Here is a 17,060-nt window from a genome sequence, read left to right on the forward strand (position 1 = left end):
ACATTTCGTTTTGGAGGTGAGAAACCTATGGTATAAGCATATACAAATGCTGATTTGGCTGGAGTCATTGACTCCAGAAAATCCACATCAGGATACCTAGTTACCTTTGCAAGGGGAGCAATATCATGGCAATCTAAGTTGCAAAGATGTGTGGCTTTGTCATCCATAGAAGCAGAATACATCGTTGTTGTTGAAGCATGTAAGGAGATGTTGTGGATGAAGCAATTCACTCAAGAACTTGGTTTGAAACAAGAAAAATATGTTGTTCATTGCGACAACCAAAGTGCAATCCATATAAGTAAGAATCTGAGTTTCTATTATAAATCGAAACACATCCATGTAAGGTATCACTGGATACGAGATGTACTGGAACATAAGCAGTTGCAGCTTGAGAAAATCCATACTGACAGAAATAGAGCAGATATGATGATAAAAGGCTCTACCAATGGGCAAACATGACTACTATAGAAGCATGAGTTGTCCCTCCTTATAAGTCAGAAGGGGAGTTTGTGGGGTCCTCTCATAAAGTGACAAATAGTCACCAAAAATGAGAAAAATGAGATTTATCTCTCAGCCACAATATTTGACGAAGTGAAAGAGAGGAAATCTCTCTCTCTCCCTGCCTCCCTCCTGATATCTTTAAATCTTATATGGGTGACAACCCATTAATGAGAACGGCACCTCCTTTGACAAATGACAATGGAGACAAAAGCAATAAATAAGAGACGTCCAGTTTTCTCTCTTTAACATCCCCCTTTCCATCTATAAATAGGGGGGGGGTTCATTTGAGAGGAGAAAAACAAGTGAGCGAGAGATCTCACGAGAGAACTCATTAAGTGCAGGGTTTTGGGGGTTTGAGTGAGGTGCTTTCTGTGTTCGGAGTAGTGGATTTGAAACTCTTCAAGGATAAGAGTGTGAGTTGAGAGAGGGTTTACAGAGGTATCCAATTTTGGATACAGGGTTGGTTTTGGTTATAAATCCAAGCACTGTACAAGTATTGTATTTCTATTTTCTCATAGTGAAAAGTCTTATTACGCCCGTGGATGTAGGCAAAGCCAAACCACGTATACTGTTGTCTGTGTTTCTTTTGTGATTATTTATTTTGTTATCTTTCACGTGGGCCCCACACAAGTACTATTCACGTGGGCCCCACACAGGCACTATTTACGACATTATTCACACGGGCACTATTCACGAATACCTTTTTTCTCTGTCGATCTTTTACACAAGCAGGAAAAGAGTGAACCGTCTTTCTATATTTTTCCCAACAAGAGATGCATGAATCATTGTTGTTGTTTCGTATAGCATCAAAAGAACATCAACATTGCTTGCAAGGGGTTCTCTATTGTGGAATTTCTCTATATATTGAGAGAGAAAGGAGGTCAAGGTCATGTGACAAGTGTTCTACGCCGCATTATCAAGATTTGACTCAGTCTTTTTAGAGTTTGGAATATCCATTCTCGGCATTCGGCAATCCCTTTCAGAGTTTCAGACCTCAGTAGAGAGAGCAGGAGGTGAACATGAAGGGTGGACAGATGTGGTTTCCCAAACTTGAGGATTTGAGGAACTGCAAGTTTGAAGAAGACAAAATGAAGGACAGAACATTTAAATGCCTCGCTAGATCCACCTTTATTCACTTTGAGTGCTTCGTGTCAATTGAGACCTTGACAAGGAAGAAGCACGCAAGTTAACGAGCCAATGTAACTGCTCCTGTTGCCATTACTCTACAGCATAAGGAAGGAAGATGGAGGAAGAAAAATGAAAGATGGAGGAAAGGGAGAGAGATGGAAGATGGGAAAAATCGTGAGAACTTCAACTTTTAGGACTGGGTTTTGAGACTAATTCTAAACTGGTCATAAAAATGTGTATTTTCACTTAAAACCCAATCTTCTAATTTCAATCCTTTATTTAGTATATCACACTTGTCATGCTATGGTGCTGCACTACTATATACAGCAGAGGATTTTAGTCAACCTTAGAACAACCTAAAGCACTTCCCTCCCTTTGAATCCTTATCCATTCATGTTTGGTTTGTGCCAGCCGTTGCATTACTTGCCGTCTAGACAATTAGTTGTCAAAGAAGCTATAATCTGCTATCGGATTACACTTCCAATAAGAGTGATATTCCCCAGGCCGTGTTGTTGAATATGACTTCAACATACACCATCAGCGTTGAGCTTGAGCCTACCACGGCAAGTTTTATCACTGTAATAACTGTATAAGGAACACCAAGGCTGCCGAGTCGATTCCATTCACTAGTCATGCCATCTCATATTTGCTACAATTTATAGTCCAACCAAAAGAGCCTTCACGATGCAGTCTTACATAGATATCATCCAAGCTTGGAAAGCCTTAACAAACTATGTTGGTGCCCATCTATTTGAGTTATTAGTATATTTACATTGGGGTCCAATAAAATTCCCAAACAAGGGTCAAAGTGCACCAAGACCAGATCTTGGTCTTGGTATCTCTATTTATATGACCCCCAAAGAAAACTCTAGGTTAACTTTTGAATAACTGAAACCATGTAATAATATCAATAGGATAACACGAGCAGGTGGGCAAGGAAGTTCTCTGCAATGTGTGCTATTAATAAAACCTGTTAGATACATTTGAGCATTTAAAGGTACCAAATGGCAAAATCTCATGTTACAAACTAGAATCTGAAGAAAAAAAGAACTGTGGGAGAGACAACGAACGAAGAAGAAGAAGAACAAGAAGAAGAAGAAGATGAGAAGACGGGATAATAGACTGCATAAGGTTATCATACAAACCAATGTGTCTTCATACTGAACCGAAATAGAAATGAAAAAGGAACATTACTCTCACCTACCTAAGTTCAAATCCTAATTACAACAGGAAAACTAAGAATTATACTTGAATAGGACTAAGAATAAAAACCAGCTACACAGTTAGGAACAAACTCCCATGCTATAGACGCATTGAATCATAGAAAAATTATTTCCTCGTATATGCACATGGAAACTATAAGATATTGTTGCACAAGATACATGTACAAGTTTTGATGAATCACAAGCCCTCATCCTGCTGTATAAGGAACCCTGCAAGCGTATCCCAGGAAGTGCCAAGAGCAAATTATTTACCTTTTCTGGTGAGAAGCTTTTAATTATATACCAGTAGCATCTACCTGGGACTTGGCCAGTTGCAGTTCCCAATTCATCTACTCCTAAGAAAGATTGACACTGTAACGTCAGTTTTTTAATATGCTGCAACATTTTTACCTGGACCAGAAGAAAACAGTACCTCTAGATTATCAATTGAGGAAGAATTTGGTTCTGCTTCCAGGAGTGCCTCCGAGTTCTTTGCTTCAGATTTCCCATTTGAGTTACTATGGGAAATAAAAGATGATCAATATCTAATAATCATAAGAGAAAAGCACACACATAGGTAAATTAGTTGATACATGAAGATGGTAGCAAAAGTTAGCATGTTGTTTTGAATGATACATGGGGCATTATTTGTATAAGGGCATGACCAATTATTCGATATGAAGACAGTGCAGCACAAACTGGTAAGGTTATCATGTACATCCCACAGAGGAGATTGACAAATTCCCAGAATGATGCAACAAATTCCTTCACATTAACTCATAACTATGGGTTGAGCATGCATAAGTGGTTTACACATTAAATGGTGATCTCAGATTAGGTCTTGCTAGGGGAGTTACCCTGAATCAGGACCTAATAAGCATTTAGAGTCTGTATCCCACCAATGAACACGGCAGGATAATCAATATATTATTTGATGGAAATCCTAATGTGATTGAATGACAACTTCAGTTAGAATATCCTACCATGATTAGATGTCACTGAACATCAATTATAGAATTTATTTTTTTTACTTTTTTGAGGGAATAATCCACCACATCCTAAGATCTCTATTGCATAGTTAAAACAATCAAAAGGTACCTGCATTCTCACACACGAACCTCATAAAGTCTACCAACAATTTTTTTCAAAAGCAACCAAACGAGGGATTTAGATGGAAACCCAGGCCCCAGCTTCCTCACAGATGAATGTTGATCGTGTAAGTGGAAAATATCAAACTCAGACAAGCAGCAGATAGAAACCGTTATCTTTTAGGTTTGCTGGTATAACTGAGATCAACTGCCAAAAATTTGTGACACCTTTTAATTGATGGATCTTTTCAAGTGTAGCAGGTTCAAATTTCTTTTCATGTTCTAGAGGTCAGAACTTAAGGGTTTAGAATTAATGGGTATTAATTGATCATAATCAAGTTGAATACTTACGTTGATAGTATGGTCACCCAGATAAGCTCCACACAGTCCACCCAAAGAAGCCTTTGTTCCAATGAAATCACACCATATGTAATCAGGTGGGCAAAAGGCCAAAGCTTCCACCCTGCCTGTCAAGGAAACAACACCATGAAAGATGTATGACATAGATTTATAGAAAAAAAATTCCAACTTGGTTAAGCACTTGCCATTATATTCCACTGCTCCATTTGTTACGGCCTAAAATTTTACATGTTGAAAAGTTTTTCAATGTTTATTTCCATTTAAGAAAAGAAAAAGAAAAAAATAATGAATTGGCTACTTTTAAACATGAAATATTTTGCTGGTCAAATTTTCGAAGTTCAAACTCTCGATGGTGAAATAACAAAGCCAATAGTTATAACAAATAAGTACTTAAATTCTAAACTTAACTCAACAGCTTCTACAAATTCGATATTTTTTTTATTTTTTTTTTGTACAAGGGGCTTTATTAAACCGGGGGATGGGGATATTAATATGCCTCAGCAGAGTCAAACCCACGACCTCTTCACTAAGAGGTGTTGGTTTCGACCACTAGGACAGCTCTGCTTTGGCACAAATTCGATATTTTAAGTGAGCCCGACAATAGGTAATCCATTTGTGAAAGGGTTCCTTAGGCTTGACGAAATACTAGCAAGTCGATATTTTGTTAAAAAATTCCTCATTTGAAGCATCGAAAGAAGAAATAAATAGAGGATGCCAGAAGTTTTCTCTTACCGTAAGCAGGGGCCAAAATGTTGCTTTCAGCTCACTAAAAATACTGGCTGGAGATTCAAATCGTAAGAAGCCCAGTACAACATAGTAAATGTTGTTCCAAACAGAAGCCTATGCAGTTTGATCAAATAAAACCGTAGCAGGGACCACCCACCAGTCCTCAAAAGGAAATAGAGCCTGGACAATAAAGTAATCTTCAGTCTTCCAAAGAAAGTCAACTATATGGTTGAGCTAAATACTCCAATGTTAATTACGGCAGTTACCTCACAGTACTAGTAATAATAGTGAGAAAGGGAGCCATGTAGAGAAAACCCAACAAGACCAGATCTGAACATTCGGCCTCTGTCAAACTCAAAAAGAGGTTTTCCTTCATAGCACTGCAAGTATAAGAATATAAATGTTGGAATTTATTAATATAATTAATAAATTAAATGTCCAAGGGAAAATTTATAAATTCACTATTAGGGCGGTTACAAAATAGGGTTATATATTTTGGTAACCACCGCATAAGTGAGAGTATTTTACATTACGTAAGTTTTCCAAGAAAAGGAGGCGGCTCCCATCTCTCTCTCTCCCTCTCTCCCTCTCTCCATCTCTCCAAGAAACGCAGAAAGGATAAACCTAATGGAGGTTTCCTTCCTTTGCCTTAGATTATTCTCCCATCTTCTTTCCAAACGGCATTTGGGTTGTGGAAATACTTCCCTTTCCTTGTGATTGTGGAATCATCCCGGTAGAGATTCGGTGGTGGAACGAGAACATGGATCCAGACTTACTTCCGCTGCGAATACTTCATAAAAAAGGAAAAGCTAATCCAGGTAAGGAATCTTTCCCCGTCAATTAAATAGAATTGATATATATGGAGTATTACCAATATTGGTATTAGAGCCGTGGTTCCCACGATTCTCGGTTCCTCCCCATTGTTTAATTTTATTGTATGGATCCAATGGGAGGATCAAGGGTTTATGGAAACCCACAGAGAATCCAGGGTTTAATACGAAACCCATGGGAGAATTGATAGGGTTTTTAGAAACCCTTATGTTTTGGTTTCGGATCCAAGTGGGAGAATCCTTGTGAATTTCTCTTGTGAATTTTTGCATGAATTGATTATCTGTGAAAATTATTTTTTGTTTAATAATTATTGCTGGATTTTTTAATGCATTTTTGGATGATTTTTTGGGTGAAAAAACGTGTTTTACCGTTTTTTGAAAAAAATTCGTTCATGAAAAAATCAGAAAAAACGTCATTTTCTGGTCACTGTGGACCAGACGGTCGTCCATATATTTTCAGACAGATCACAGTGACCCAAACGGAATTTCCGTCTGGGAGACGGTCATCCATTTGGCTAGACGGCAGGATTTTTTTGGATATTGGTTTGTCCAGTTTAGAATGTGTTTCTAACTTACTGGACACCAATGGCCCGACAATCTGTGTGATGTTTGGGCATTGAGAGCCAAATGGGGCCTAGTGGGAGCTAATGAGGTATAAGTGTTCTGTGTGAACCACCTCATAGTATTAACATGATTGCATGTTTTATTTTAATAAAACTGTTGTTTTTAATTATGGGTCTATCAATCATGTTTCTTGCACAGAATAAAACTAGTGTATAAGTCTATGTGGGTTTGCATGAGAATTTGATTGAATGTTTGTTAGCATCTCTTTTGGTTTAAGTGCTTATCCCATAAGTTGACTATGCTAGTGTGATTTGCTATTGCATGAGTTGTGTTTTATGCTAGAATAGTTGAACTCATTCTAGTATATAATGTCTCTAGAATAAATGGCTGCTACCAAGAGCATTGTTGTTAACTTCGCAAAAGGAGATAAACTGAATGAGAGGTATTATGCCCTTTAGCACCGAAAGGTGCAGTATCTCCTAGAAGAACAGAATATGCTGTAAACTGTAAACTAGACCATGTCCCCACCTGAGGAAGGTACCACTGCACAGTATCGCAGGAACCTTGAGCTTTACAATGCCTGGAAGAGGAAAGACCGGGTAGCTAGGATTAGTATCTTAGGCTCCATGAGGGATGACCTGATGCTTCGGTTTGAGAAGCATAGGACTGCAAAGTCTTTGTGGGAGGCTGTGAAGTTCCAGTATGGAGGGACTTCCACCACAAGAGGCCGCCAGCTTAGACTCACATTTGATGGTTATAAGATGCGCCAGGGTCACACCATGAGGCAGCATATAACCATCATGTCCAACATGATTAGTGAGTTGAGCGCATGTGGGCGCCAAAAGACTGATGAGGAGCAAGTCTGGAGTCATCAAATCATTGCCTAAGTCTTGGGAGCATATGAAGATCTTCTTGACTCATACTGATGAGGTCAAGACATTTGATCAAGCTGCCAAGCACCTTGAGCTAGAGGACGATCGGATGTTGGCCGATGCTCCTCACACTGAAGTACTTGCTACTGAAGCTAGCACTAGTAAGGGTGCAGGCTTCGAGCTCAAGAAGGAGAAAGCTCAACCTCAGCGGTCTAGGCAAAGTAACAGAGATGGGAACAGAAACAAGAGTGGTTTATGAGACATGGTTTTAGAATTGTATTTGAAAACAATTCTTTGGTTTTGTATCTAGGTGATATAGTTTATGGTTATAGTTTTCTTAAAAATGGTTTCATTGTATTGGATACAATTGATTATTCATTTAATTCTAGTAGTGCTTTTGTTTGCCAAGATACTGTGTGTATTGATTCTAATTTGTGGCATGCTAGACTAGGACATATTGGCTTAGATAGAATGAACAGGTTGGCAAGAGAAGGTCTCTTAGGCCAAGGTTCACTATCTGATTTGCCAACATGTCAGTCATGTCTAGCAGGAAAAGCAACTAGAAAACCATTTGAAAAGGCTTTGAAAGCCTCTCTTCCTTTAGAACTTATCCATTCAGATGTGTGTGGACCCATGAATGTGCATACTAGAAAATGATAGGCTTATTTCATCACATTCATAAATGACTATACCCAGTATGGTCACATTTATCTAATTTCTCATAAGTCAGAAGCTCTAGAATGTTTTAAGAAATTCATGAGCTTAGTTGAGAATCAGTTAGATAAGAAGATTAAAACTCTTAGAACGGATAGAGGTAGAGAGTATCTCTCCGATATATTCAAAGGGTTGTGTGATGAAAAGGGGATATCTAGACAACTTACTATTCCAGGGACTCCACAGCAGAAATGGGGTTCTTTGAGAGGAGGAATAGAACCTTGCTAGACATAGTGAGATCCATGATGGCGCAGGCAAATCTACCCATCTCTTATTGGGGAGATGCTTTGCTGACTACGGCCTATATCCTCAACAGAGTTCCAACCAAATCGGTTCCTTCCACACCATATGAGTTGTGGACCGGAAGGAAGCCAGATTTGAGTTACTTGCGCGCATGGGGATGTGCAGCATATGTTCACTCTACTTCTCACCAATATGGAAAGCTTGGACCCAGAGGAAGAAAGTGTATCTTTGTGAGATATTCTGAACCCTCAAAGGGCCATGTCTTCATTAGACTAGATGAGAGTGAGAGGACAACGGAACTTGAGTCTAGGGATGCAACATTCTTGGAGAATGATTTTCCATCTCTTTCAAGAGTTAACAAAGAATCATGGGAATTCTTTGAAATACAAGATAGTGGTCTTGTCACTCCAGGGATTCAGATTCTGGATAATGAACCTGGGGTTCATCCAGAAGATCCTAGTGGGAGTGGGTGTGCAGATGTGATAGCTACCTCAGAGGGTGAGCAATCTGACATGCACTTGCGCCGTAGTGAGCGCGGGCAAGTTCCTCGTCGACGTTTCGACATAGAGGATGAAGCCTACATGGTAACTCCTGAAGAGATCGACTGTGAGATGACTTCAGTCGATGAGCATAAACCGAAGAGCGTACAGGAAGCTCTTTGCGGGGTCAAGCTAAAAGAAATGGTTGAAAGCAATAGAGGAAGAGTTGGAGTCGATAAAAGTTAATCATGTCTGGGACTTGGTTGACTTGCCACCGAGCCGAAAGGCAATTGGGAACAAGTGGGTTCTCAAGATTAAAAGGAAGGCGGATGGATCTATTGAGAGATTCAAGGCTCATTTAGTGGCTAAGGGCTACACCCAACGAGAGGGCGTTGATTATGAGGAAACTTTTTCCCCTGTGGTTAGGTTTGCCTCGATCCACCTCATACTAGCCATTGTTGCTCAGTTGGACTTGGAGCTTTATCAGATGGATGTAAAAATTGCTTTTCTCAATGGAGAACTTGAGGAAATGGACTTTGAAGCAAATGGACTTGAGCGCAAAGTGTGCAAGCTTAAGAAGTCCATACACGGCTTAAAGCAATCATCTAGACAGTGGAATGTGCGCTTCCACCAAGCTATGATGGAAAATGGTTTTTCCATGCTTGAGGAAGACCACTGTGTTTACACCAAGAGATCTGATGGTAATTATGTCATTCTGACACTGTATGTAGATGACATACTTATGGCTAGCAATAGCAAGGTGTTATTGGAAACCATTAAGAAATGGTTGTCCTCTGTATTTGATATGAAGGACATGGGTGAAGCAAACAATGTGCTTGGTGTCAAGATTGTCAGAAATAGGCATAAGCAAGCATCTAGACAGTGCGCTTCCACCAAGCTATGATGGAAAATGGTTTTTCCATGCTTGAGGAAGACCACTGTGTTTACACCAAGAGATCTAATGGTAATTATGTCATTCTGACACTGTACGTAGATGACATACTTATGGCTAGCAATAGCAAGGTGCTATTGGAAACCATTAAGAAATGGTTGTCCTCTGTATTTGATATGAAGGACATGGGTGAAACAAGCTATGTGCTTGGTGTCAAGATTGTCAGAAATAGGCAAAAGAGATTATTGGGTTTATCTCAGGAGACCTATATTGACAATGTTTTGACAAGATACCAGATGCACAACTACAAACCAATTGATACTCCAGTGGAGAAGGGTTTGCATTTGAGCCTTGATATGGGTCCTAAGACTTCAGAGGAGAAAATCAAGATGGAAAGAGTTCCATATTCCAGTGTAGTGGTTAGCCTAATGTACACTATGATGTGTACTAGGTCGAATATTTGTTATGCAGTGGGTTTGGTTAGTCGATACCAATCAAACCTAGGCATAGAGCACTGGAAAGTAGTTAAGAGGATATTGAGATATCTCAGAGGAACGAGTAACTACATGTTGTGTTACCAAGGATTGGATTTGCGCTTAGTTGGCTATAGTGATGCTGACTGGGCTGGAGACATTGATGAGCACAAATCAACCTCTGGATATGCTTTCTTGCTGAATGACGGGGTCATTTCGTGGTGTAGCAAGAAGCAGACTTGTATATCCCTCTTGACCATGGAAGCAAAGTATGTGGCATGCTCAGCTGCGGTTCAAGAGGCTGTTTGGTTGAGGAGATTCCTTCGACATACTGGAATTGTGATGACATCCAAAGAGGCTGCCCTTGTCTACTGTGATAGTACGGCAGCTCTTAGCTATGTCAAGGACCCTAAGTATCATGGGAAGACCAAACATATATACAATTGAGATATCACTTTATTAGAGACATTACATCAAAGAAGAAAGTTGTACTTAAGCACATATCTACTAGTCAGATGGTAGCTAACCCAATTACCAAACCTATAGCCAAGGATGTTTTTTTATTTCTCATGTAAAATCCTTGGGCTTGTGTAGATTGTGACTTACTTTTGTACTGAGACTTTCTTATTAATGAGTAATATAAGTTCATTCCAGCATTTATTTTTATTCACTTTCTGTGTGATTGTGTTTCTTCTAGCATAAAACAAGATATGTCAATAGGTAAGAGAATGGCTCACTCACACGAGCATTCGCCTCTGGCGCCTTGAAGGCGAGCAGAGATGAGACGGATTGTGAATGACTTTGTGTAGGTCAAGTCATAATCATGCTGTCGCCTTGATTTGGAATCAAGATGAGTTTCTCTATTGTGAAGAGAATCGACATGAATGTTCCCACTATTCATGTTGCCTATAGGAGCTAGGTGCGAGTACTTTATGTGGCGCTAGGGTGGCAACAATAAAGCAACTCGGGTTAGGCGCAAGAGGTTGCGACTAGACTAAGACCTGTATGGTGTTGAGATGGACTATAGAATGCTCCACCATAGCACGTATATCATACTATGTATGCTTAGCGATCATTGGAAATGAGAGGATGGATCCCTGCTCCTCTCATTGTGTGAGTCCTAGACCTGGACCTTATGGTCCATTAGTGTTCTAAGTGACTTTCAACGACATTATGAAACGAAGGGTTGTTGTGGCTACTTTGGGGTGTTACCTATGGTCATGATTGATTCGACCTAAAGCGGCACTACCGGGAAATGAGTCAATCCTAAGTGTAGTGATGGTTTGGGGCGAAAGGAAATGTTTGATTCAACTACACCCTAAAAGTGTTTGCTGGCGCCAACTGTATGTGTTACAGTAGTGAACATTTTAAGGACAAGAAGGTGATCTCTCAGAGGGATTGAGATACCTTTAGTCTGGTGAGTTTGAATAAACCTAGGACACTGTGTTATACTAATACTTATTTGCTATGTTTCTTTGAGGGATGTGCCATTCTGGCCTTCTGGGAAGGTTTCTAGTTTGGGGCTCATGCGTGTAGGTATATCACTGGTCGCACGACCCATTTTGCTAGTATGACTTGTGGATATTAGTATCTGAGACATAGGTGGTCTATGTATATGGGATACATAGTGAAGAGATCAATATATATATATATATATATATATATATTATATATATATATATATATATATATATATATATATATATATATATATATATATATATATATATATATATATAGGATATACATGTGTGTATGGGACACAAGAGGTCTATGTATCTGGGATACATAGCAGAGAGATTGAATATGTATATCTAGGATATACATGTGTGTCTGGGACTCAAGAGGTCTATGTATCTGGGATACATAGCAGAGAGATTGAATATGTATATCTAGGATATACATGTGTGTCTGGGACACATTGAAAGATTAACACTTGCCCTTGTGCAAGTGGGAGCTGTTGGAATTTATTAATATAATTAATAAATTAAATGTCCAAGGGAAAATTTGGAAATTCACTATTAGGGCGGTTACAAAATAGGGTTATATATTTTGGTAACCACCGCATAAATGAGAGTATTTTACATTACGTAAGTTTTCCAAGAAAAGGAGGCGGCTCCCATCTCTCTCTCTCCCTCTCTCCAAGAAACGCAGGAAGGATAAACCTAGTGGAGGTTTCCTTTCTTTGCGTTAGATCATTCTTCCATTTTCTTTCCACACGGCATTTGGGTTGTGGAAATACTTCCCTTTCCTTGTGATTGTGAAATCATCCCGGTAGAAATTTGGTAGTGGAACGAGAACGTAGATCAAGACTTACTTCCGCTGCGAATACTTCATAAAAAAGGGAAAGCGAATCCAGGTAAGGAATCTTTCCCCCCGTCAATTAAATAGAACTGATATATCTGGAGTATTACCAATAATAAACATGAAAGATTACAAAAAGATTTGTTAAAGAAAAAGAAGACAGCAAAGAAATAAGCTTCTCTTTCAAGATGGAGTCATTACCTGTGCAATCCAGTCCCCCAGCGAGTAGACAATCCCACTTATTACCATCTTGGCCAAAACTGGATTTGTTTTCAGAGCTTCCTCATAAGCAGTCCAGTTGTGCTGGGGTGCATATCTAAATATCTCATAGAGAGTCCATCCCTAAGGAATGCATGTAAACTGCCATGAGATACATTTGAAAAAACACAAAAAGAGAATAAAAAATGGCGAAGGAGGTTGCTTCTTTACAATAGCACATGAAATGAGTCAAATGACAATTACATCCAGATCCCAGTTTCTAGACATTCATGACCTTTATCTTCCATATAAGAAATTAATTTATCTTGCTAAACTCAGACGGCTTTGAAGTGAAATTCAACTTAAAATGCAAAAACAAGTAAGAATTCCACACCAGTAAACGGTATGATAAATATAAAATCCCAGAATCCACTATCGCAATCTGAGAGCAATTAAGCTGATGGTTTAACGCAATGGATCGAAACCCTGGTAGAACAAAGTCAACAAACAAATAAATGGCAAAATGCAATCGGATATTCGTACAGCCATGAATGTTTTGAGCCGATTACAGCAAATCAGAAAGAAAAACACAAGGACTGCACAGTAGAACTCATGCCCAAAATCATCAAAATCATAAGAAAAGCCCAAGACAACAGAGCCCAAATAATTAGAACATAACGGAAGCCAGTCAAATTTATATTCAAAATTCCTTCATTTTTTAACTGAAGGGAACTCAGAGTGGAGAAAACTGGGTAGAAGGTAAAGTTTTATCAAAGCAGCCAATCTCATTTGGGACCATATGATGACACCAAATAAAAGAAAAGAGGAGCAGGAGAGAGCAAACAGACTACGAAAACAATTGAAATTAAAAAGATAAACCTTTTCGATTCGAACACACCAGCAGTGGCAGTAGTAGTAGTAGTTCAAGTAGGAGTAATGGAGGGCTTCAACTTAAGAAAATTGGACTTAGGAAAAGAAATTCATATAAAGTCGCGTATGTATCAAGTATATGCATTGCAACTAATCTAGAAATCACAAGAGAATCCGAATTTGAAGTGGTCCACAGTTTCATTTCTACAAAATGAAAATCAAAGAATAGAAAAGAGATTAGATGACTCACATGCCAGTAATCACGATCGATAGTAAGCAATTTAGTGATGGCAAAAGTGCCCGCAGCAAGAACAATAGTGGTATTGATTGCCGTATCGATTAACTTATAGATTTCTTCCCACTCTATTTTCTCTGAAGAAACAGACGAAGAAGACGAACAGAACCCTCCAGCCCCTTCGAACGATAACCTGTTCTCTTTAGGGAACCCACCAACCTGGTTAACGTTTTCTGTTTCCCTCTCTGTCCATTTCAGCAGCAACTCCATCTTGCTGGTCCGTCGAATCACTGCTCTGCACTGGAATGACATCGACATCTTCCACAACTGAACCAACGACACAACCTCTCCTCTTTCCTTTCAAGAAACTAGAATTCGAACCAGTTACCGGTAAACTGCATTTGGGTTTCGCTTCTTTTATGGGTTTCGCCATGGGAAGAAATACCTGGGCTGCGACGCTATTTAGAGAAGCCATTGCTGGCTGAGTTTGGGAAGAACAAAGCGGCGTACAAGACCTAAGAGTGAAATCCACCAGCCTGGTTTCTCCAAACCAGAGAAGGGTACAGTTCTACGGCTTTAATATGTAAACAAATTCATGGTTATCAATTAATCATAAATGAGTAGAATTTTTATAGTTAGGACGGATAAGCTGTCAGAAAATCCAGAGCAAGTCTTTTTCTTTGTGATTGAACGAGGAATGCAGTCCACAAATTGGAAACTGGAATTTCTGGATTTCGAACTGGGAGTATAGCAGACTCTTCTGGAATGAGGATGAGCGGCATGGCATTCACAGAAAATCCAACTCCAAATTCCTCCAAAAATTCTATTTCTTTTGGATTATAAGGAGAATTCCAGTCCGATAAAAAAAAGTTGTCACTTATTACAAAATTAGTTACAGTAAGATAATGTCACAGCACCAGTTCAAATCCATAAGAATCTGGGTTTCAAGGTTGAACACACACCCACCCCTTCCCCAAACTATAACTCAATAATTGAAATCAAGAAGCTATAGTTCCAGTCGAGTGGCCCAGGATACATGTGGAAGGACGATGAAGTCTCTCATAATCACGAAAAATCTTCTTCATCCCAAAGAAAATAATTATATATATTTCCTTCTCGATTATGGATATGTAGGATTTCATTTTATATTTTATATTTGATGGATCAAAGGGGCTTATGCAGCTTAGTCCGAGAATTTGACAAGGACCTGCAGGGTATTGTTGACAACATATCCTCAAGCGGGGAAGGAAATTCTCATTAAAGCAGTTGCAACTGCTTTGCCAACATACACAATGTCAAATTTCTTAATCCCTAAAGAGATGAGCGATAAGCTTTCTCGCCTCTTAAGGAAGTTTTGGTGGAAAAATAAAGGAACCACAGGTATTAATTAGATTAATTGGGACACACTATGCAAATCAAAGAAACAAGGTGGTCTGGGATTTAGGTACCTTCATTCTCTTAACAAAGCCCTACTAGCGAAACAAGGATGGAGGCTCCTTACAAATCCAAGCTCACTTTGGGCAAGAACAATGAGGGGCAAATATTTGAAAGATTCAAACTTCTTAAAAGTCCAGGTGTCAAAAAAAGCATCTTGGGGGTGGAAAAGCATTTTAGTGGGGTGGGAAATCCTAAAAAAAAGTTTGATTTGTAGAATAGGAAATGGCCTATCTACAAGAGTGTTCCTAGATCCTTGGATACCTCATTTTCCCTCCTCTTTTGCTTCAAGGGACCCAACACCTTTCGGGCCTATTCTTGTACATGACTTAATTGATTGGCCTAACAAAAAATGGAATTCTCAAATGCTAGATTGTTGGTTTAACCATGATGAAAAGCAAGCTATCTTATCTATTCCAATTTTATCGGAGGAATTTGAAGATGAATGGGTATGGAAATTATCAAAAAATGGATCTTTTCAAGTGAAATCTGCATAATAATGTTCTAGAGATACTGCTAACCACTCTCAAGCCCAATCATCTATCTCGGTAAATGAGAACTGGGGAAGACTTTGGAAAATCAAATCTTTGCCAAAAATCAAAACCTTCTTATGAAAGGCAGCTCATAATGGTATTGCAACTCAACAAGCTCTTTTTTCTAGGAATAGTAGTCCTTCACCTCTATGTCTTATATGTGCTTCACATGTGGAAACTACTATTCATGCATTATTCCATTGTGAGTTTGCAAAAGCTTGTTGGAGAGCTCCTCCTCTTAGAATTGACACTAATGAATTTGTTGGTAACTCTATTCATGATTGGTTGAATTTCTTGGATGCAAAATTTAAAGATTCTGGTCATAATGAACATGTGCATACAATTAGTAGTATACTTTGTTGGGTCATTTGGTATGCAAGAAATGAATTTTTATTTAATGGTAAAAGTACTTCACTTTCTAATACTATGATTTGGATGAATAGGTTACTCAACGAAATTCAATGGGTGCAAGAACACACTTCTATCCAGGGTCCAATTGATAGTGTGGATATCACAGCAAGCAACAGTAGTGCTTTAGATACAAATCTTTTACCACCTAAAACATGTTTCAAGGTTTTCTCATATGCTTCGTGGGACAAGTCTTCAAGGCATTCAGGGAGGAGTAACATTGTTTGGAGTCCTATAGGGCATTTTGTTCTTGCAAAGGTTAACTTTGGGTTTGGTTTTTCTGCACTTGCAGCAGAATTAGAAGCAATTAGAGACGTTGTCTTACTTATATGTAATTTGCATATTAATCAGGTTGTAATATTTTCAGATTGCCTCATAGCTGTAAAGGCCTTAAATGGCCAAGTCCAGTCTCTAGACTGGCCAAGTCACGGCTTAGTCCAGGAAATTCTGAGGCTCTTTTCTAGTTTGGTGTATATAAGTTTTCGCTTTGTCCATAGATCTTGTAACTATCTTACTGATTTCTTAGCCCGTGGCTCTAAGAAATTTCAGCTTAATCATATCTGGTGGCAGCCCCCACCTTGTTTTGTAAACACTAATTTCCTTTCCTCTAGTATTAGCCTAGAGAGTTTAATATAAGTTATTATTTGTTCAAAAAAAAAAAAAAAAAAGACAACATATCCTCCGACAATTACTGGCATAGAAAAACAAATCGAAATTCAGCCGAGGTCATTTTCGCAGTTCAAAATTTTTTTTTAGCTGAAATCGAAACCGTCCAAATTTTGGCAATATCTGGTGATAAATCACGGAACCGTTAATTTATCGACCTTTCGGCAATTTTTTACAAAATATCGGAATTTCTCAATAATTTTGGCAATATAAACCGAAAAATCTCCAAAATTTCCATGAATTTTCATTCTATTTTTAATAAATTTATCTCCCTTCTCCGGAACTTTTCTCTCCTATTTCTTACATTTTTACCATATTTTCTTTCGATCTTCGACATATT

General features: G+C 38.7%; 1 pseudogene across 1 annotated transcript; it reads right to left on the minus strand.

Moving 5' to 3' along the window:
* Positions 1-2,731: 2,731 nt before the first annotated feature.
* Positions 2,732-14,446, minus strand: LOC149029031 (uncharacterized; annotated as a pseudogene). The gene is made up of 7 exons (XR_016170745.1): positions 13,695-14,446; positions 12,578-12,718; positions 5,272-5,385; positions 5,012-5,185; positions 4,271-4,386; positions 3,265-3,349; positions 2,732-3,187 (listed from the first exon to the last, which is right to left on the minus strand). The product of XR_016170745.1 is annotated as an uncharacterized LOC149029031 (transcript).
* Positions 14,447-17,060: the final 2,614 nt, after the last annotated feature.

This window comes from Hakea prostrata, chromosome 1 (assembly GCF_041222555.1).
Source record: "Hakea prostrata isolate BN-2017 chromosome 1, UWA_Hpros_2, whole genome shotgun sequence".
NCBI classification, from domain to species: domain Eukaryota; kingdom Viridiplantae; phylum Streptophyta; class Magnoliopsida; order Proteales; family Proteaceae; genus Hakea; species Hakea prostrata.